The sequence below is a fragment of the Rhincodon typus genome, chromosome 3, assembly GCF_021869965.1.
Source record: "Rhincodon typus isolate 14 chromosome 3, sRhiTyp1.1, whole genome shotgun sequence".
Taxonomy (NCBI): Eukaryota; Metazoa; Chordata; class Chondrichthyes; order Orectolobiformes; family Rhincodontidae; genus Rhincodon; species Rhincodon typus.
Window position 1 is genome coordinate 110,292,363 of NC_063334.1, and position 21,816 is coordinate 110,314,178.

A 21,816-nucleotide genomic window follows, 5' to 3' on the forward strand; every position below is an offset into this window, starting at 1 on the left:
TATTCATAAACAATGAACAATTCAATTTAAAATTGATTAAGCCAAGGAAAAATGTTATTTGTCCTCACTGTGTAGTGCAAAATCGTATTATTTCAAATATTGCACACATACATTAGTGAGACAGTCAAACTGCTGATTAAAGTGTCAGAAAAGGAAGTCATTTAAATAACTTTGATGATGGTTTGGGAAATCTTCCATCAATTTTTTGTGCTCCAAAGTACCACCTCATCCGGATGTTTGAGACACAAGTGTTTGTATAACTTACAGTCCATTATATTTCACCCCCAGGAAAATAATCTTTCGTTATTCAAAAGCCAGAAAATTGGTGGATTTTACATTGAGGATGCCTGAAATTCATCCAAGGCTATAGTGGCTTGAACGAAATTTTAGCCATCTTGGGCAGCCATCTTTAACAAGCTTTTATTAAATTTGTTGCTGGCATGTGGGTATTTATTGCCAATGCCTAAGAGTCAACCACATTACTGTGCAGCTGAAGTCATATGAAGGTGAGACAAGTGAAGGATGGCAGAGTTCCTTCCTTCATAATGAACCTGAACCAGATGTACTTTTTACAATAACAATTGTCAGAAATTATGTGGTTGCCGTTTGGCCAGCTTTTTAAATTTGAATTCAGATTTGACTGTTTGCCATGGCAAGATTTGAACCCATGTTTCCAGGACATTAACCTGTGGTAGTGGATTACTGGACAAGTGAGATCTCGAGGCCATCACCTCCCCATAGGCCACATGCATTTGGTAACAAAAGGTAAAGGACATCTATTAAATGTTTCCTCAGGAAAATTCATTTGTACAGAACTCATCTTTTGTTGGAATTATATAACTATCAAATAGTTAAGCACCAAAAATATTTTCTTCCTGCACAGCTGTTGGGGGTAGGACTTCTCAAGGACCATGTTATAGCTTGTGAGCGTTTCCGCCATCACTTCCGATGATGATTTCTCAGAGAACGATTACCAGCTCAAATGTGATAGTACAATGTAGAATTACTGCAGGCAGCTCATCTCTCAACTGAGGCCTAATGCCCATTCCAGTGAGCATCAGATCTCTGGTTTCTAGACTCGAAAATAGGCCCAAACCAATTCCCCAGCACCTTCCCGGTCAACACAGATCTGCTGTCTGTGCACTATTGATACAATTTAAATGCTAATGTAGTCGATTTGGCAAACTCAATTCCCTGAGGCCTGGTAATAGCCACCTCATTTGATGAGTTTAACGTGACTGATCCACCACTTAGCTTGTAGAGGCGACACTCTTCAATAATGTGTAGCATAATTTGTGTCTCTCCATAGGAACGTAATGAGTTTGTACTGAGGCCAGCTGATTAAAGTTGACTGCACAAATGCCTTGGTTTGTCCTGAGCCTGTTTACCTAGAAGATTATCTGCATCTCTGGGTTAACTGTTTCGTGATAATACAATTAAACCATCACCTCTTGTCCTGGCCCGAAATGTTGACTTTCCTGCTCCTCTGATGCTGTCTGACCTGCTGTGCTTTTCCAGCCTCACACCAATAGACTCTGGCTTCCAGTATTTGCATTCCTTATTATCTCCTTGACCCAAAACCATCACCTCTCTTTCCAGACTCTCATGTGACGTCCCATTTGTTTTTTCTCGACAACTTATTATTGTAATCCATCTTGTTTTGTTTAATTCCATTTCCCACTTTCCCATTTAACCCTATTGTTTGACTTTCCAAATTCATGTTTGCATGTTTAAATGTTGTCCCTGAACAGGCTCTCCTCAGGGTTAAAAGAGTGGCAGCTTGTAGGGTTGAAGGTAATTTGTCAATTCCTGCGAGCTCTTGAATGAGATTGAGGTCAAAACATGCTTTTCTGCTCGAGCATGAGAATTCCTGAAGGTGAAGGACATCAGCTTTCTACTATTTGTTGTCCTGCAGTTGCCTGTAGCTTATCTTTAGTGTTGAGTGCAATGCCCCCAGGAGCATCTCGTTGGCTGTAAACAGTGTTTGTCAACCGTCTGATAATGCTGTGATACTTACTTCCATGTGTAACTTGAAATTTATGAGATGCCCATTGGCATAAATACCATCTCACTAAAATGTTTGGTCCAGGACACTGATTTTCTCTTAAAAAAAACTCTTCTGTCTTCGACTGGAGACTACTCTACACATTTACCTCTCTTTTATTGATAGTTCTTTGGTCTGATGTATTTTTAATGGCTATGTCCTGTTTCTGCATACTTGGCTACGTTACCTATTATTTTACAATAGAAAGGGCCTGGCTAGCTCAGTCGGTAGAGTGTGAGACTCTTAATCTTAGGATTGTGGGTTTGAGCCCCATGCTGGGTGTCTTTATTTCTGGGGCAGCATGGTGGCTCAGTGGTTAGCATTGCTGCCTTACAGCACCAGGAACCTGGGTTCAATTCTACCCTTGGTTGACGGTCTGTGTGGAGTTTGCATGTTCCCTATGTCTGCGTGGGTTTCCTCTGGGTGCTCCAGTTTTCTCCCACAGTCCAATGATGTACAGGCTAGGTGGGTTGGCCATGCTAAATTGCCCACAGTGTTCAGGGATGCCTAGATTAGGTGGGTTATAGGGCGATAGGTCTGGGTAGGATGCTCTGAGGGTCAGTGCGGACTTGTTGGGCTAAAAGCCCTGTTTCTACACTGTAGGGATTCTATGAAATAAGCATTCAGGTTTAACATCAGGCCATGTTTTGCACCTATGAGATTTTGTTGCTGTGAATATTTGGAAAGGGCTATTTGTGCCTGGTGTCAATTCTACCCACTTCATTGCTTATCATGTGACATTTTTTACTGCTCTGTGTCTGAGGAATTGGGTGGATTTCAATGCCCTCCTGTGTAAAGTTTGATCTTCTTCCAATGCAATTAATCTGTGTTTCTTCCAAAACTCTACTTTGTTCACTATCTCAACGGCATTCATTGGAGTCAGATCTTACTCGTACTCTAATAACTATGACAGAGGCTCATTGGTAATGCCTACAACAATTTGGTCTCTTATGTATTCTCATTTTAAATCAACATTGTGGCATTCCCCACAAGTCTGTAAAGATAATGAATTAACTCATCTATGTGTTCTTCTGGATGCTGTATTCTTCTGTTAAATCTTGCTGTTTCAAGATTTGTGTTAGTTCTGAAGTTGAAAGATCTGTTAAAGTCTTTCTGTACCTCTTTGAATATATCAGTTGATTGTTGTTGGCAAGCAATAGTATCATCTGCCATGCTTCCAATTGCAAACTTCACTGAATCTACTTGTTGAGATTCTAACTTAGAATACAGTTTTGAAGATATTTCATATCTCAGGACTCATTTTCTCCAGGATGTCCAATTTTGTTAGAATAAAATAAAGAACTGCAAACGCTGGAGATCTGAAACAAAAAACAAATTGCTGGTGAAATTCAACAGGTCTGGAAGCATCTTTCAGAAGAAAGCAGAGTTAACATTTGGAGTCAGGTGACAATTCATCAGAACTCATGAGCAGTTAGGGACTGAAGTTCTGATTAAGAATCATCAGTTTCGAAAGTGTGCTTCCTTTCCACAGATGCTGCCAGACTTGCTGAATGTAGTCAGCAGTTTGTATTTTTACGTCCAATTTTGTGTTCTATTTGGCCCATCTCTGAAATTAAATCTTCCTGGCAATACTTTTCCTGATGCCTTGGTTTCCTAATATGATTAGGTAAATTGTCTTCTTTAAAGATTTTTATGTTGCAGTAATGATGGCTAGCCCATACTTTTCAAATGTCCCAAAAGGTTCTTCTACTGTTTGCAGCTTTAATATAAGATTCAAGCAATTTCAGAATCACAGAATTATTATGGTACTAAAGAGGCCACTCAGCCAATTTAAACTTGGTTCCGATCTCTGTAACGTTGCATATTGTTCCTATTTAAATAATCATCCAGCACTCTCTTGCATGCATCAATTGAACCCACTTTCACCATACTTTCAGACAGTGAATTCCAGTCTCCATCTATACATGAGTAAAAACGTGTTAACCTCACCTTAACTTTGTGGCCATTAAGGAGGATTCATACATTCTGTGACTGAAATTTATCTTTTCACCTATCTTTTGCAACTTTTTGGAGAATTCTCCGTCTTTCACACTCTCATTGGAATATCCCTCAAAATTTCTGTATTTTGACAGAACAACTCACTTCTTTAACTTTAAATGACTGCATTCATGACCAGTGGAAGATTGGACCTGTTCGTTCTTTTTCTTACCTCAGTGTGCCTCACAGATAACTTTGCACTATGATACTTGATCTCAGGTGCAACTTTATTTAAATTTAATTCTCACCAGCTCAGACTGAATTACAGAATCATTGACAGCACTGGGGCTGCAGGATGGTTCAGTGGTTAGCACTGCTGCCTAACAGCAACAGGGTCCTGGCTTCAATTCCAACCTCAGGCGATTGTCTATGTGGAGTTTGTACATTCTCCCTATGTCTGCAAGGGTTTCCTCCCACAGTCCAAAGACATGCAGGTTAGGTGCATTGGCCATGGGAAATGCAGGGATAGGGTAGAGGGATGGGTCTGGGTAGGATGTGCTTCAGAGGGTCAGCGTGGATTTAATGGGCCAAGTGGCCTGCTTCCCCACTGCAGGGATTCTATTATTTAAAGTTTCCCTTTCAAGCCAGGGATTTCAGTATTAATTTGGACAATCCTCAATGTCTATTCACTCACTGTTAGAACTTAAACTCTGGACTGCTCCACATTCCAGCACCTTGTGATGCATGCTATAACTTTGCCTTGGAGCTACAAGTTTCTTCTGTCCCAGCACACATGCTGGGTACCACGACAAAAACTTTGCAGTTCTTTGTCCTCAGCAATCCAGCGATATCTGTTTGACCATTGAGACAGGAGAGAAAACTAACCTCATGTGGACCAATCCTGTAGGTTTAGGATAAGGGGTAACTGATTTAAAAAGAGAAGAAATGACTTCTCTCAAAGGGTCATAAATCTGTGAAATTCACTACCCCAGAGTGCAGAGGACACTGGGACAGTGAGTAAATTTAAGGAGAAGATAGATGAAATAACTCCATGAAGGCCAGAATCTTTCATCACCGAGTCCCGAATTATTTACACGTGCACAGTACATGACACTGATCCAGCTAGCACAGAGTTGACTCCTTGAGTGAGCAGAACCCATGACATGTATATCTATCAGCTGGGGCTCCTTGATTGGCCTATGTTAACGACTCCAATCAGGGAACTCATATTCTATGGATCCACCTGACTGACATTGTTCCAATCACTATAATAGACAGATTCTTAACTAATATCATGTTGAAGTGTTATGGGCAGCGGGCAGGAAAGTGGAGCTGAGACCAATTTGAGATCAACCATATTGTATAAGATGGTGGAGGAGGTTCAACGGGCTGAATTGCCTATGCTTGCTCTGAGTTCTTATGTAACCATTAGTCATTATCATTCAATGGGATTACCATCACTGAATTCCCCATTATCAATATCCTGGGGCTTGACCAGAAACTGGACTAGATTTGATTTAGTAATACTGAAGCTATAAGAGCAGCTCAAAGGCGAGGAATCTTGCATTGCAGCATCGGAACATGAATAGGCCATTTAGCTCATTGAGCCTGCTCCACTATTAATTAAGATAATGGCTAATTGAACTCTCTAACACCTTTTACCTACTCTATTTCCATAACCTTTTGCACGATGGGTGATCAGAAGTCTATCAACCTCCAGTTAAATACACTCAAAGTCTGATCTTCCGTAGCCTTCCGGGATAGAAGATTCCAAATTTTAACCCACTTCTATGTAAAGAATTGCTCCTCATCTCAAATAATTCACCTTGTGATTCCCCAAAGCTTGTCTACCATCTACCAGGCACAAATCAGGAGTGTGTGTGTGCGATGGAATATTCCCCACTTGCCTCGATGAGGCAGCTCCAATAATACTGAAGATGATGCCACCATTCAAGAAAAAGTAGCCCACTTCAGTAGCACAACATCCCCAACCATTCACTCCTTCTACTATTGATGCTTAGCAACAGCAGTGTTTACCATCTCAAGATGCATTAAAGAAATTCATCAGGGCTCCTTTGAAAGAATCTTCCAAACTCATGCCTACTTCCATCTAGAAGGACAAGGACAGCAGATACATGGGAACATCAATGCTGCATTTCCCCTTCATGCCACTCACCATTTAGACTTGGAAACATAGTGCTGTTCTTCGTGATAACTGGGTAAAAATCGGAGAATTCCCTCCCGGAATCACTGTGGGTCAACCTACCAAATGGATTGTAACATTTCAGAAGATAGCTCACCACCACCTCTCCAACAGTGAGAGATGGGTATTAAATGCCAGCTCAGCTAGTCATACCCATATGCCATTAATGATTTAAAAAAAACTTTAGGGTTTCCAGCATGATTGCCTCTTTAGGGCTGGTGCTGCCAAATTCTACCTCCACATTCTATTTCCCAAGGTTTATCACCATGTTGTGTTTGCTGCCATCCATTTCTTTAAATGTATGGGAGTTTATGCATTCCCATAAATGCAAGAGTAACCAATTTCTGGCTAACTGGGACTACTCTAGTAGAATAAAAGAGATATAGTTCATTGCTTCTCTGCAACTATTTACAGATTATAAAAGTAGGTTTTACATTACAACAGAGACTTTCAAGAGGATCTAGCCTTAGGTCCTTTTCCCAGCAAACCTTAGTTTGTTCACCCAGCAAGTCCTCAAAACATCTTCACGGTGTGTCGTACATGTTGTACTCAATTAAATGTTAACCCTGAAAGGACAAAAAAATCAGGTGCAATAAAAGTTTAAGTAATCTGAGACAGGAAGTAGACATTGTCTACATGGACTTTAGCAAGACCTTCGACAAAGATAGACTGGTGAAGGTTAGATCACATGGGATCCAGGGACAGCTAGCCAATTGGTTACAAAATTAGCTTGATAACTGGAGACCAAGGGTGGTGGTAGGGGTTTTTGTTTGGACTGGAGGCCTGTAACCAGCGACAAGGATCGGTGCTGGGTCCACTGTTGTTCATCTTCTATATAAATGGCTCGGATGAGAATATAGGAGGCATGGTTAGTATGTTTGAGGATAACACCAAAATTGGTGATATAGTGGACAGTAAAGAAGGTTATTTAAGAGTACAATGATAGCTTAATCAGCTGGGCTAATGGGCCGAGCAGTGGCAGATGGAATTTAATTTAGATGAATGTGAGGTGTTGCATTTTGGTAAGGCAAACCAGAGCAGGACTTGCAAAATTAATAGTAGGACCCTGGGGAATGGTTATCATATCATAGAATTCTTACAGTGTGGAAACAGGCCCTTTGGCCCAACAAGTCCACACCGATCCTGAGAACATCCCACCCAGACCCATCCCCCTATAACCCACCTAATCTACACATCCCTGAGCACTATGGGCAATTTAGCAGGGCCAATCCACCTAACCTGCACATCTTTGGACTGTGGGAGGAAACCAGAGCACCCAGAGGAAACCCACGGAGACATGGGGAGAACGTGCAAAGTCCGCACAGACAGTTGCCCAACAGTGGAATTGAATCTAGGTCCTTGGCGCTGTGAGGCAGCAGTGCTAATCACTGAGCCACCGTGCCGCCTGGGTTTTTGAACAGAGAGACCGAGGGGTACAAGTACACAGTTACTTGAAAGTAGCATCACAGTTATACAAGGTAGTGAAGAAGGCATTTGGCATGCTTGCTTTCATTGGTCAGAACATTGAGTATCAGAGTTAGAAACATTATGTTGTAGCTGTACAAGGCAATAGTGAGGCCAGTTTTGGAGTACAATCCTGGTCACCCTGCTATAGGAGGGAAGTTATTAAATTGGAAAAGGTGCAGAAAAGGTTTACAAGGATGTTAAGACTGGAGGGTTTTTGTCATAAGGACAGATTAGGTGGGAGGATTCTTTCTCCCTGAAGCATACGAGGCTGAGGGGTGTCCTTACGGAGATTTATAAAATCATGAGGGGCATAGCTAAGGTGATAGGGTCTTTTCTTCAAGATAGGGGAGACAAAACTAAAGGACATAGGTTTGAGTTGAGAGGGGAAAGATTTAAAAGGGATCTGAGCGACAACTTTATCACACAGAGGGTGGTGCCTATATGGAACAAGCTGCTAAAGGAAGACGTAGAGGCAAGTACAATGACAAATTTAAAAGACATTTGGACGGATACATGAATAGGAAAGGGTTAGGGTGATATGGGCCAAACACAGACGAATGGGATGAGTTCAGTTTAGGGAACCTGGTCAGCACGGACAAGTTGGGCCAAAGGGTCTGTTTCTGCACCGTATGACTCTATGATAGTATTTGGAACAAGTAATGTAGCTGAGGAAAAATAGTTGCATCAAACTGTATTAAGATTGCATGTGGGCAGGCATTCGAGCAGAACAGAGAGGCATAAACAAAAGTAGAAAGGGTTAAACCAATGGTCATGTCCCAGAGTTATAAAGAATCCCACACTACAGTGAAATTCTTAGACTCCTGTGTGAACGATTCTGGTCCCAGAGTAAATGGCTCCTTTCCCATGACAAGAAAGCCTGATGTACCACTCAAAAACCTTAAGCCATTGTATTTGAGAAATAAACAGATATGATATTCTAATAAGTAAGATTAGGTTTCTCATCGTGACAAGATGAAAGACATAGCAGTTGGCTATCTGTTTACGTCTCCTCCATCCTGTGCCCTAGTGTTGATTTACTGTTCAAATGTCATGGAATTTAACCATGACTGAATGAATGGAATTGCATTTTTGCTGGTGGTTGCTACATTCAAAATAACGTAAATCCCATATAAAGATAGCATAAAAATGAATGTCTTTTTATCAGTTGGGGTAGGTCCATTTTGCCTTTGAGGAGAATGAGTCTGCCTTCCATATGCATGAACAAACAATAGTGAAGCCTGCACGTGTGTTCATCTGATTTTGTGGGTTAAGATTCATGAAAGAAATCTCTCCTTCAAACCCCTTTCGATCTTCAAGTCGCATGTACAACACTAAGTTCCCTTTTATCTCATTCCTGGATCTGGGGAATGTTTGCTGACAAATTTTGCCCAGGGAAGTTTCTTCAATTTGCACCATTATCACCTGCGTTATCCTACTCCAAATCCTCCTCCTCCACTGATTTTAAAGAATATTTTCTTCGCACTTTATAGTTTTTCTGCCTGCCTTAAACTTGTTAATCTTTCCTAAATTTTCTCTCCCACCCCCAAAGTAATGATGAATGGATAAAGTAGCATTTAATGTTCTTTCATCCTTTCCTTGATTCCCAAGTCAGCCAGAGGAGCAAATTAAGTACACTCTTATTGGTTGTAAACTACATTTTTGTTAAAGTAATAAGAAGACCAGACTGGAGACTGATGTGGTTACATCATGGATGATTAGATGTATTTTTGCACAATGCTCTCACAGCTTCAGAGCGTACCTTACAGTACTGTGCTAGACTTCACGTAAAAAGGAAATAGGGGAACAGAAGATACAAAAATGATTTACAGAGATACCACTAGCTTTAAGTGGTGATACATGTAAGGTCAGAATGAACAGATTGGGGCTTTTCTCTCTGGAAGTGAGAAGGCTGAAGTTCATCAGCTTAGATCTTTAAGTTAGTGACATTATTTCCACATTTGCGAGAGACTTCCAAAGCCATGGGCTACAACAATTAAAAGTTACTGTTACTCCCACTGAAAACAAAAAAAATGCTGGAGATCATAACGGGTCAGGCAGCATCCATGGAGAGAAAGCAAGCTAATGTTTTGAGTTGAGATGACTTTTCATCAGAACTTCATCAGAGATTCCAGCATCTGCAGTAATTTGCTCTAACTAATCCTCCCGGTAGGAAACTCAAGGGAAACATCTTTAAAAAGTGAAATTATAATCTGGAGCTCCCCAGCACAACGAAATGGTGAAGGCATACATGCTTCTGAGGGAAAACTAGATAAATACATGGAAGACAAAGGAACAGAGGAATTAGTTTATTGGGTTACAAGAACCAAATGGAAAGGAACTCATGTACAGCCTAATCACTGGGATGCGGCAGATATGCTGAATACTGTGTCTCTATGTTAATAGCTATAAACAACATTCCTTGAGTTAAATTCATCTGAAATCCAGCATTTTTTTTTTCCTGATTTGCTCTAGCTAATTGTGGGATAGACATCCGAGATAGAACATAGAACAGAGAACAGTACAGCACAATACAGGCCCTTCGGCCCACGATGTTGTGCCAAACTTTTACCCTAATCCTAAGGTCTATCTAACCTCTACCCTTACCTTATACTATCATCCATATGCCTATCTAATAGCTGCTTAAATGCTCCTAATGAGGCCAACTCCACTACCCTGTCTGGCAATGCATTCCATGCCCCGACCACTCTCTGAATAAAGAACCTACCTCTGACATCTCCCCTGTATCTACTTCCACTCACATTAAAACTATGCCCCCTCGTAATAGTTACCTCCACCCGAGGAAAAAGACTCTGGCTGTCCACTCTGTCTATACCTCTGATCATTTTGTACACCTCTATCAAATCACCTCTCATCCTTCATCGTTCAAAAGAGAAAAGCCCTGGCTCTCTCAACCTTTTCTTGTAAGACCTTCCCTCCATTCCAGGCAACATCCTGGTAAATCTCCTCTGCACCTTTTCCAACGCCTCCACATCTTTCCTGTCATGAGGCGACCAGAACTGGACACAATACTCCAGATGTGGCCGAACCAGGCTTTTGTATAGCTGGAGCATAACTTCACGGCTCTTGAACTCGATCCCTCTATTAATGAAAGCTAACACACCATACGCCTTCTTAACAACTCTATCCACCTGGGTGGCAGCTTTCAGGGAACTGTGAACATGAACCACAAGATCCCTCTGCTCCTCCACACTGCCAAGAATCTTTCCATTAACCCTGTATTCTGCTTTCAAATTTGTCCTTCCAAAATGAATCACCTCACACTTTTCAGGGTTAAGCTCCATCTGCCACTTCTCAGGCCAGCTCTGCATCCTATCAATGTCCCTTTGTAACCTAGAACAGCCCTCCGCACTGTCCACAATGCGACCCACCTTCGTATTGTCCGCGAACTTGCTAATCCACCGTTCCACTCCTTCATCCAAATCATTTACAAAAATCACAAATAGAAGAGGACCCAGGACAGATCCTTGTGGTACACCACTCGTAACTGAGGACCATGTTGAATATTTTCCATCCACTACCACCCTTTGTCTTCTAAGGGTCAGCCAATTCTGAATCCAATCTGCCACATTTCCCCCTACCCCATGCCTCCTTACTCTCTGCATGACCCTACCATGGGGAACCTTATCAAATGTCTTACTTAAATCCATGTATACTACATCCACTGCTCCACCTTCATCCACGTGTTTCGTCACCTCTTCAAAGAATTCAATAAGGTTTGTGAGGCATGATCTACCCCTCACAAATCCATGCTGACTATCACAAATCAAACTGTGCCTATCCAAGTGATCACAAATCCTATCTCTCAGAGCCCTTTCCAATAATTTGCCCACCACTGACGTAGAACTAACTGGCCTGTAATTTCCAGGGTTATCCCTATTCCCTTTTTTGAACAAGGGAATGATGTTTGCCTCTCTCCAATCTTCCGGCACTATACCCGTGGACAGTGAGGACAAAAAGATCATCGCCAAAGGCCCTGCGATCTCTTCCCTCGCTTCCCATAGAATCCTTGGATAAATCCCAGCAGGCCCGGGGTACTTATCAGTCTTCAAGTTCCTCAAAATTCCTCGTACATCTTCTTTACTAACATCCACCTCCTCCAGTCTATTAGCCTGTTTCACACTGTCCTCCCCTACAACTAGGTCCCTCTCAGTTGTGAATACTGAAGAAACGTATTCTTTAAGGACCTTTCCTATCTCTTTGGGCTCCGTGCACAAATTCCCTTTACAATCCTTGATCGGCCCTATCCTTTCTCTGGTCATTCTCTTATTCCTCACGTATGTGTAAAAAGCCTTGGAGTTTTCCTTGATCCTATCTGCCAAGGTTTTCTCATGCCCCCTTATACCTCTCCTAAGCTCTTTCTTCAGCTCCTTCCTAGCTAACTTGTATCCCTCTAGAGCCTTTTCCGTTCTTTGTTTCCTAAACCTTATATAAGCATCCTTCTTCCTCTTAACCAGTCGTTCGACGTCTCTTGACAACCAAGGCTCCCTCACTCGACCGCATCTTCCCTGCCTGCTAGGGACAAACATATCGAACACACGCAGTATGCATTCCTTAAACAATCTCCACATTTCTATAGTGCTCTTCCCTGACAGCATCTGTTCCCAATTTATGTTACCCAGCTCTTGCCTAACAGAATTGTAATTACCCTTCCCCCAATTGTAAACCTTACCCTGCTGTATGTACCTATCCTTTTCCATGACCATTGTAAAAGTAACAGAGTTATGATCGCCACCGCCAAAATGCTCTCCTGTCAACAAGTCTAACACTTGGCCCGGTTCGTTGCCAAGCACCAAATCCAAAGGGGCCTCTCCTCGTGTTGGTCTATCTACATACTGTGAATGCAATGGACAAAATCTGCTCCATCTAAACTATTACAACTAAAATGTTTCCAATCAATATTTGGAAAGTTGAAGTCACCCATGACTACAACCCTGTGACTTCTGTACCTTTCCAGTATCTGCCTCCTAATCCGCTCCTCTGTTTCGCTGCAACTATTATGGGGTCTGTAAAAAACCCCCAACAAAGTGACTGCTCCTTTCTAGTTCTGGATCTCAACCCAAACTGACTCTGTAGACATATCATTCTCGAACTGCCTTTCAGTAGCTGCTATACTAGCCCTGACTAAAAATGCCACTCCCCCACCTCTTTTTCCACCCTCCCTATTTCTTTTAAAGCATCTAAATCCTGGAATTTCCAACAACCATTCCTCTCCCTGAGTTCCCCAAGTTTCTGTAATGGCCACAACATCGTAGTTCCAAGTACTGACCCATGCTCTAAATTCATCCGCCTTATTTCTGATACTTCTAGCATTGAAGTATACACACCTCAAACCATGTCTGTGTCCACAATTACGCTCCATCAATCGCATTTCTTTATAAACAACCTCAATCCCTGTTGTGTCCTTTGGAAGGCTGAATACCTCATCCTTTGAATTATAAATCCGGTTCCCCACCCCCTGCCAATCTAGTTTAAACCATCCCGTGCAGCTCCAGCAAACCTCCCTCCCAGGATATTTGTGCCCTTCCAGTTCAGGTGCAACCCGTCCTTACTGTACAGGTCCCACCTTCCCCAGAATGTGCTCCAATTATCCAAATAATGGAAGCCCTCCCTCCTACACCAGCCCTGTAGCCACATGTTTAGCTGCACACTCTCCCTATTTCTTACCTCGTTCTCACGTGGCACTGGTAGTAATCCAAAGATAACTATCCTGTTTGTCCTGGACTTCAGCTTCCAACCTAGATGTTCATGAGATGTTCTATACCAAGGGAAAGCACGTGCAAGCGTTTTCCTTCCCAGGGCATATGGCTAGAGGAACAGACCTGCAGTGGTTGGTGTGTGCACCAACAAGACTGAGCAGTTACTGTAAATTCCACTGCTGAGAAATCCTGGAAGCATCTGGCTTGAGCAACAGATCAGCTCCAATGGAGAATTCTGCCACTGCCCAAATGCATTGTCTCTTACTGGAGTGGGAAGCTGGAAATAGCACTGTTCTGTACCAGATTTACAAGATGTAAAATAAGCTGCTAAGGATTCGAACAAAAAGGATGGCAGCATGTGTTTATTGCCCGCAATGTTAGTAAAAGCTATGGATGTCATGGGTATGAACCTGAAATATTGAACTATTTTTGGGTGCCAAAAAAAAGGACCTAAGACTTGTTTGAAGTCCTCCTTTGGAATGTTAGAATAGACAAAATCAGCACATGTGCTCTATATTAAGCTTTGCAGCTAAACTAGAGAGTACAGGAGTTGAGTTTATAAGTTAGGACGTTATGTTGAAGTTGTCCATGATATTGGTAAGACCTCTTCGGGAGTACTGTGTCCAATTCTGGTCGCCCTGTTACAGGAATGATATCATTAAGCTGGAGACAGTTCAGAAGACATTCACAAATATGTTGCCAGGAACGGAGGGTTTGAGTTATAAGGACAGGCTGAATAAGATGGGACTTTATTCACTGAAGTGTACAAGGTTTAGGGGTGACCATATAGAGGTTTATAAAATCATGAGGGGTACAGGTTAGGTGAATGACAGGTGTCTTTTCCCCGAGGGTGGGGGATTTGAAGACTGGGAAGCATATTTTTAAGGTGAGAGGAGAAATATTTAACAAAGGCATAAGGGGCAATTTTTTTTTTACACAGCGAGTGGCTTGCATGTGGAATAAACTTCCAGATGAAGTGGTGGATGAAGGTACAGTTACACTGTTTAAAAGACATTTTGAAAAGTATGTGAATAAATAAAAAGTTTGGAGGGATATGGGCCAAGCGAAGGCAGGTGGGACTAGTTTAGTTCGGAATTATTGTCAGCATGGATTGGTTGGACCGAAAGGTCTGTTTCCGTGCTGTATGACTCTTTGACTCTATGTTTTTAGGACTGACACCTCAAGTAAGATTGAATCAATGTTACCTGCCCTATTGTATAGCTCCTATTCCCAAACTATATTGGAGGGCCACAGCTCGCCTCCACTTGTCCATTCCCCCAGCACCATGCAATTCTTTTTTCACAGGACTCATTGCTGTCCTTGGGAGACATCCCAGCTGACTGATATTTCTACATCTGAGGAAATAAGTGACAGACAAAGAGACAGAGAGAAGGAAAGAAAGGGCAAAAGGGATGCACATGCTTCTAAAGAATGCTTCAGCTCCAGAATGAAATAATCATTTCACCTGCATGATAACAAAGCAGTGTGCCGAGCCAAATAACTTGACATTGATGAATGAAGAGTGTCATGTCTTCTAAAATGCACATACTGTGCAGATTGAAGCACTAAACGTGCCAGTATATTGTCGAAGGAAGAAAAATCTGATGCCAGGTCTTTCAACAACTCTGATCTTCCAGAAACATGGACCTTGCCTCAGAAATTAATGAGTGCACATAGAAATAGCTCTCATTCATACATTCTGCTTCTCAAAAAAAATTCTACAGAATGTTTAATGATCGAACTTAATTGAATATCTGTTTCCTGAAGGTTTCTAACATTTCTTCACACCAGCATACACAAAAGTAACAGAGGTAATTTCCTGTATTTTGCATTAAAATATATCAGCCTCAAACACTGCAAGGGTTAAATTAGCTATCTTCTACAATTATAGTTTAGAGCTTAATTCAATGACGCTTGCACTACTTGCCCCATTGTATGGTTGTGCATCGCAGCAGACATACTTTGAGAGGTAGTCTGCATGTCACACCGGGCAGGAGACTGGTAGCTGCAAGAAATAGTGTTTTTAGAAAAACGAAGCTGGGCTGTGGCCTTTGATGAAAAACTGAAAATTTGACGGAGTAAGCATCCAGATTTTCAAACAGTGTATTGAGGACAAAAACAGGGAAACTGCTGGAAAAGCTCATCAGGTCTTGCAGAACTGAGGAAGGATCACTGGGCCCGAAATGTTAACTCTGATTTCTCTCCACAGATGTTTCTAGACCTGCTGAGCTTTTGCTGCAATTTATTTTTGTTTCTGATTTCCAGCATCTGCAGTTATTTCATTATTTTGTTTAGTGCATTGGAGATCTTGATGCAAGATGTGGTGGGATTTAGAGATGCCCTGCATCCCCAGTGGGACAAGTGGCCCTTTAGGGCACGTGGTCAGCAGGCACTGCGATAAGTTACTGGTGGATGTTGCTCCAATAACATAGATGCAGCGCAGGAAAAACTATAATAAGCTCACACCAGTTGTTAATATGAGTTCACCATCAGATGCCATATTCTGCACCTCCTGTCTCATCCACAAGACCCTACACTGTGGAAAAGTTTGTAATCTGCATAAACCTTGCACTCTCTCTGCCTGCTTGATGCAAGCAAAAGGGAAGGAGATTATACTGTTTCACTGAACAGAGTAACCTCAATTATGAGCAGTGCCCTTTAAACTGTGAGGCAATGGTTACATCTCCAACTACGGTCTAGAGCAAGCCAGACTCAAACCTGCACTGTCACCTTAACAGCTACAGGCAATGCTCTTCTTACCCTACTCTGAGGTCACAATTGTAGCTGCAGCAAGTGAGAGATTTTGATCACATTTGTGGGGCATTGACATCTCATACATGGGTGAGTACATCCGAGGTCACAGTTGTTCTGAGCTGGATATGGCCTCATTCTGAAAACCCTTCTACCCCTCTTTCTCCTCCCTTTTCTATCAGCCTGACCTGTTGTCCTGGCATCTTTTTATTCTCCCACTCAACCTCAACACTGAGCTATACTTCTGTGAAAAAAAAACAATGAGCATGTTCCTACAAAAATTTTCCATCTCAATTTCCACTGCCAGGCCGCTCATATCTGGAAACAAGTAATTTTAATCAAGGAAATATAAAAATATTTAAGCACCAGCCAGAGCTCTTTGCAGACCATTCAAACTTTAGCCAAATTTAGAGTAGTTCCATAAATATGTTAAATTACACCCAGAAGCCAGAATAAATAACTCATTAAGTCAACTGTAAATAGTTTATGGTTCATTTAATAAAGAACATTGATGGGGGAGTGAAGAGTAAAGGAACCGGTGGGTCCTTTATTTAACACCAAATGAAACAGTGAGGTTAAAATAGAGATTTAGCTGAAAATGACAGCAAGACCATCAAATTGATATGATACACTTATTCACATCATGATCTGTACTCCACACTTGATGCTGTCAGTTGTCATTAGGTACGTACACAAACCATTTTGCAAAAATGGCTTGCCATGCACATTCCAAGTGGACAAGTATCCCTCATGCACCACTTTGAAATGATAGTTGATCATGTAACAGCTAAAAAAACACAGCGATCATCAGAAAACGAAGATGACTTAATACATCATTCAATATGAAGAAGAAATTGGTCCTTGGTATTGTGGTCCATCAGATCAGACAGAGAAGCTGTAGCTCCTTCTGAAGAATGACCAGGTGATGCCTCATGGTACACAATGATCCTTTACCACTAAGACTGTACTCAAATCTACCCAGACCAATGGGGGCAGCAGTGGACCCTCCAGCTAAACAACAACTTGCATTGATATATCACCATCAATGTACCAACATTTCCAAACAAGCTTCATATGTAAGTAGTCTATCAAATTTTGACATCAAAGAAGACACAAGGAACGATGACTAAAAGCTTGGCTGACAATAAATAAGAGCAAGTTGGAGGGGCAGTGAGCTTTTTTTTTTAAAAGAAAGGAGTTCCAGAGCTTCAGGCAAGGAAACTGAATCACATCTGCCAAAAAGAATCAGCGCTACAGAATTCAAGTTAGTATCCAATGCAACTTCTTAGCAAAGTTCTCTGTGGCTATAAGTGAGCATTTGGAAAGTATTTTATTTCTGACAATTAGAACAGTTTTAGAATAATTACATATGAATTGATCACTGCTAAACAAAGCTGGTTTTACTGAAATTCAGCCAGATTCCTCTTCCATTTCTGACTCTCATTAAGGGAATTTTCCCCTTCACTATCCAAAGAGCAGCTGAAACTGTGTCAGCAACAGATTATTTCTTTTGGCTTTTATTCAATATTGTGTTGGAACTGAACTGAAATATATTCAACAGCCATTTTGTTTTGCACCTTTTAATAGCAGTTTTGTCTACAACTGATCCAGTTACAAATGGTCTTCACCATTTCGTCTTTATTTTGTATTGTATATTACTTCTAAGTTAAAACAAAAAGCACAGGAATGTTTCTGAGTATCATGATCTCTCCAGAAAATGACATCAAAATAGGGTGAATATTTGATCGTAGAATCCCTACAGTGTGGAAACAGGCCCTTTGGCCCAACAAGTCCACACCAGCCCATAAAGCATCCCATCCAGACCCATCCCCCTACAAACCCACCTAATCTACACATCCCTGAACACTATGAACAAATTCACACGGCCAATTCACCTGGCCTGCACACCTTTGGACTGTGGGAGAAAACTGGAGCACTTGGAGGAAACCCACACAGACACAGGGAGAATATGCAAACTCCACACAGACAGTTGCCCAACATTGGAATTTAACCTGGGTCCCTGGTGCTGTGAGGCAGCAGTGCTGACCACTGAGCCACTGTGCTGCCCCATTTATTTTTCTTTTATTTTTCTCGTTTATATTAAGGACTTTAATGTTGAGCTTCTCCAGTGCTTTCTGTTTTATTTCAGATCTCAAGCTTTCTGTTTTAGGGAATAAAGTTTGAATCTTAAACAATCTGACAGTATCGAGTGCAGTGCAGATAAACAGGTCTTCATTCAGATGCAGCATGACTGACCCCCCTCCAGATGTAAAGGCAAAATTTGACTGAACAAAGAAGTTGGGCCGGGAACTCTATGCCTGGTACAGTAAAATAAAATAAATGGGTGCAGCCTTTGAAAGCAAGAGACAGAGACAGAGAGAAAACACAGGGGAGGAAATCTTGAGACATCAACTCATTCAAAACTGAATTCATTTTATATCGTGTCTTATTTGCAGTAGAACTTCTGAGCACATATTATTCTTAGCATTCCACCCATTGGGCTCCGACCAAACACTCCAATGACGAATCATCCCCGAAAAGGATGATCAAGAATTCAGAAAGTAGCCTGATCTATCCTTATTAGGCCAAAATTGCATGATGTCAGTGTTATTTATATTTAAATCAATTTGCCACAGTTTTATTCATTCACTTAATCTCTGAATAACTTTTGTGTTTTTATGCTTCCAGCTTCACTGCTTTCAGTGCAGCTAATGTTTGTGTCATTGGCAAACTTGAGTTACGTGGCTCTCTGTCCTATCGATATAGTCATTAATAAATGTAATAGATAGCTAAGGCTCCAACACAGATCTCCAGAGGTGACCACTATTTATATCTACACACTCAGATTACCTGTCCATTATCTTTATTGTCTGTCTTCTGACAATCAGCCAATATCTTAACCAGGTCCATATGTTCCCTTCAATTCCATGAGCTTCAACTTTAGCTTTATTGATTGTTTTCTCAAACTCCTTATAACTAACATCAATAGGCACTGTGCACTCCATGACTACATTAGATCTCTCTTCAAAACATTTAATCAAGTTCAGCACACATGACTTGCCCTTTATAAATCCGGGTCTATCTGGTCAGGTGAAAATTTTCCAAATTTTCAGTCATTGCAAATTTAGTTATAGACGCCATGACAATGGGGTTTGGTTATTGCTTCCTCGCTCAACATTTCTAACTGATAGTTTGAGAATCTTTCTGGTTTAAAGGAACAGCTTCTGTAATCAAACAACTTTGGGTGATCATTGTTTTTATGCTTTTCTTTGGACATTATTGAAAATAATTTACAGTATTCAGTTAATTAACTTTGCCTAATTACTTGTTTAGAAGTGTACACTTTACTCCAACTAGAAGATTCACTTGGTTGGTTCCCAATATTGGGATGAGGGATGAACCTAATGATGAAAGGTTGGGCAGATTTATTTTCTTTAATTCATTCACAGCATGTGGGCACTGCTGGCATTTATTGTTCATTCCTAATTGTCTAGAGAACAGTCAAGACTCAATTACATTGTTCTGGGTGTGGAGTCACACCGAGACCAAACCGAGTAGGAATGGCAGATTTCCTTCCCTAAAGAACATGAGTGAACCAGATGGCTTTTTAAAATGACTATCAACAGCGTTTATACAGGCACTGTTAAGATAGATTTTTATTCCAGATTTGTTTTAAATTGAAATCAGATTTGACCATCTGCCAGTGTGGGATTTAAACCTATGTCCCCAGAATATAGGCCCGGGGTTCTGCATGGCTAGTCCAGTAACACGACAACATTTTTACAGCCTCCAGATATCAGTTTCTTTAAAAACAAGGGACACAGATATCTTTTGAATTCAATGAATTCAAAGGAAATGGAAAACCAAAAGAACTGCGGATGCTGTAAGTCAGGAACAAAAACAAAGTTGCTGGAAAAGCTCAACAGGTCTGGCAACATCTGCGAAGGAGAAAACAGAGTTAACGTTTCAGGTCCAGTGACCCTTCCTTGAACTCAAAGGAAAAGGAACCCTTTTGTTGTGATTCAGCTTATGTATTACTGGACAAGTTATACTCCATTATGATATCTGGCTTGATAGATCATTTTACTTTTGTATAACACGGTGATCGTTCATTCAAACATAGGCTCAAAAGATTTTCTTCAACAAGAAAACAGAAGTTAATTACACAAATAAAGAAAAAAAAAACGACTTATTTAGTACAGTGGCTCAGTGGCTTGCACTGCTGCCTCACAGTGCCAGGGACCCAGGTTCAATTCCACTCTCAGGTGACTGGCTGTTTGGAGTTTGCACATTCTCCCCGTGTCTGTGTGGGTTTCCTCTGGGTGCTCCGGTTTCCTCCTACTGTCCAAACATGTGCAGGTTAGTTGGATTGGCCATGCTAAATTGCTCATAATGTCCAGGGATATGGAGGCTAGGTGGATTAATCATGGGAAATGCAGGGTTATAGGAATTGGGCAGGGGGTCGGTCTTGGTGGGATGATCCTTGGAAGATAGGTGTGGACTCGATGGGCCAAATGGCCTGCTTCCTCACTGCAGGGATTGGATGATTAAGTATAGAACACAATTTCAAAGATCTCAAGCATATTGCAAATTTAAGTCTCAGGTATTTCTCAGCATTATCAGTTTGCAGTGATCCAAATCCAGAGAAAATTCTGTTCTGTGTCAAATCTTTAGATTTCACTTAATTACTTGCCCCAGTTCTGTCCTGTGAACCATGAAATCTTCTCACATGAAAACTCACTGAACAGAAAGATTGGACTTTCTCAGTCGATTAATAATCTGCGGATTTCTACCCATAATTTCCTGATCTGGAGAATTCCAAAGCTAAACAGTTATACCAAGCTGAGTATCCATATTTACTTAGGTCTTTGCTTCAGATTCATGGGTGGAACTCAGAATGTTAATGGCCAAGTGGTTTGCAACGGTCATTTTAATAGTCCTTTTGTGTTTAAATTTTAACGTATTAACTGAAAGCTCCTGATGTGCTGGAGCATTACAATATTGAAATCAACCTGATTGGGCATACTGTTGAATGAGACTGGATTTTTAATAATCTGGAACAATTCATTTTAGATTGAAAATTGTCACTTACAGAAACCTCTACTCGACTTTTGTTGGATTTCTCCCATGATGAGAAATTTAAAAACGGATTTTTTTTTTTGTACCTTTGCTCCAATCTATGGTATGGAGGTGCCGGTGTTGGGCTGGGATGGACAAAGTCAGATTATAGCAAAGTCAGAAGTCACATGAAACCAGGTTATAGTCCAACAGGTTTATTTGCAATCACATGCTTTTGGAGCACTGCTCTATCATCAGGTGAAGTGAAGGGAAGCGCACAGGCACAAAATACACAGACAAAGAGATAATGGCAAGATTTCGTGTGACTTCTGACTTTGCTATAATCCACGTATGGCAAAGAAAGTATTTATCAAGACCAAAGAATACAGATAAAGAAGATGGTTCTGATTTCTTTAAGTATGTAACAGGTTATATGTGCTTTTTTTGCTTTCAAAAATGTAAAATATCCACAGTTTGAAAATTGATACTAATTAAGTAAGAATTTCTTTTGCGAATTGTTTGCAGCCCACCAGATGTTCTATATACTATCCGTGTAACAAAGTGGCTTTTACAAGAGATAGTAGGAACTGCAGACGCTGGAGAATCCGAGACAACAAGGTGCAGGGCTGGATGAACAC

General features: G+C 41.1%; 1 non-coding gene across 1 annotated transcript; it reads left to right on the forward strand.

The window, feature by feature from the left end:
• Positions 1-2,253: 2,253 nt before the first annotated feature.
• trnak-cuu lies at positions 2,254-2,326 on the forward strand. Its single transcript has one exon. It is a non-coding gene; the product is annotated as a tRNA-Lys (tRNA).
• Positions 2,327-21,816: the final 19,490 nt, after the last annotated feature.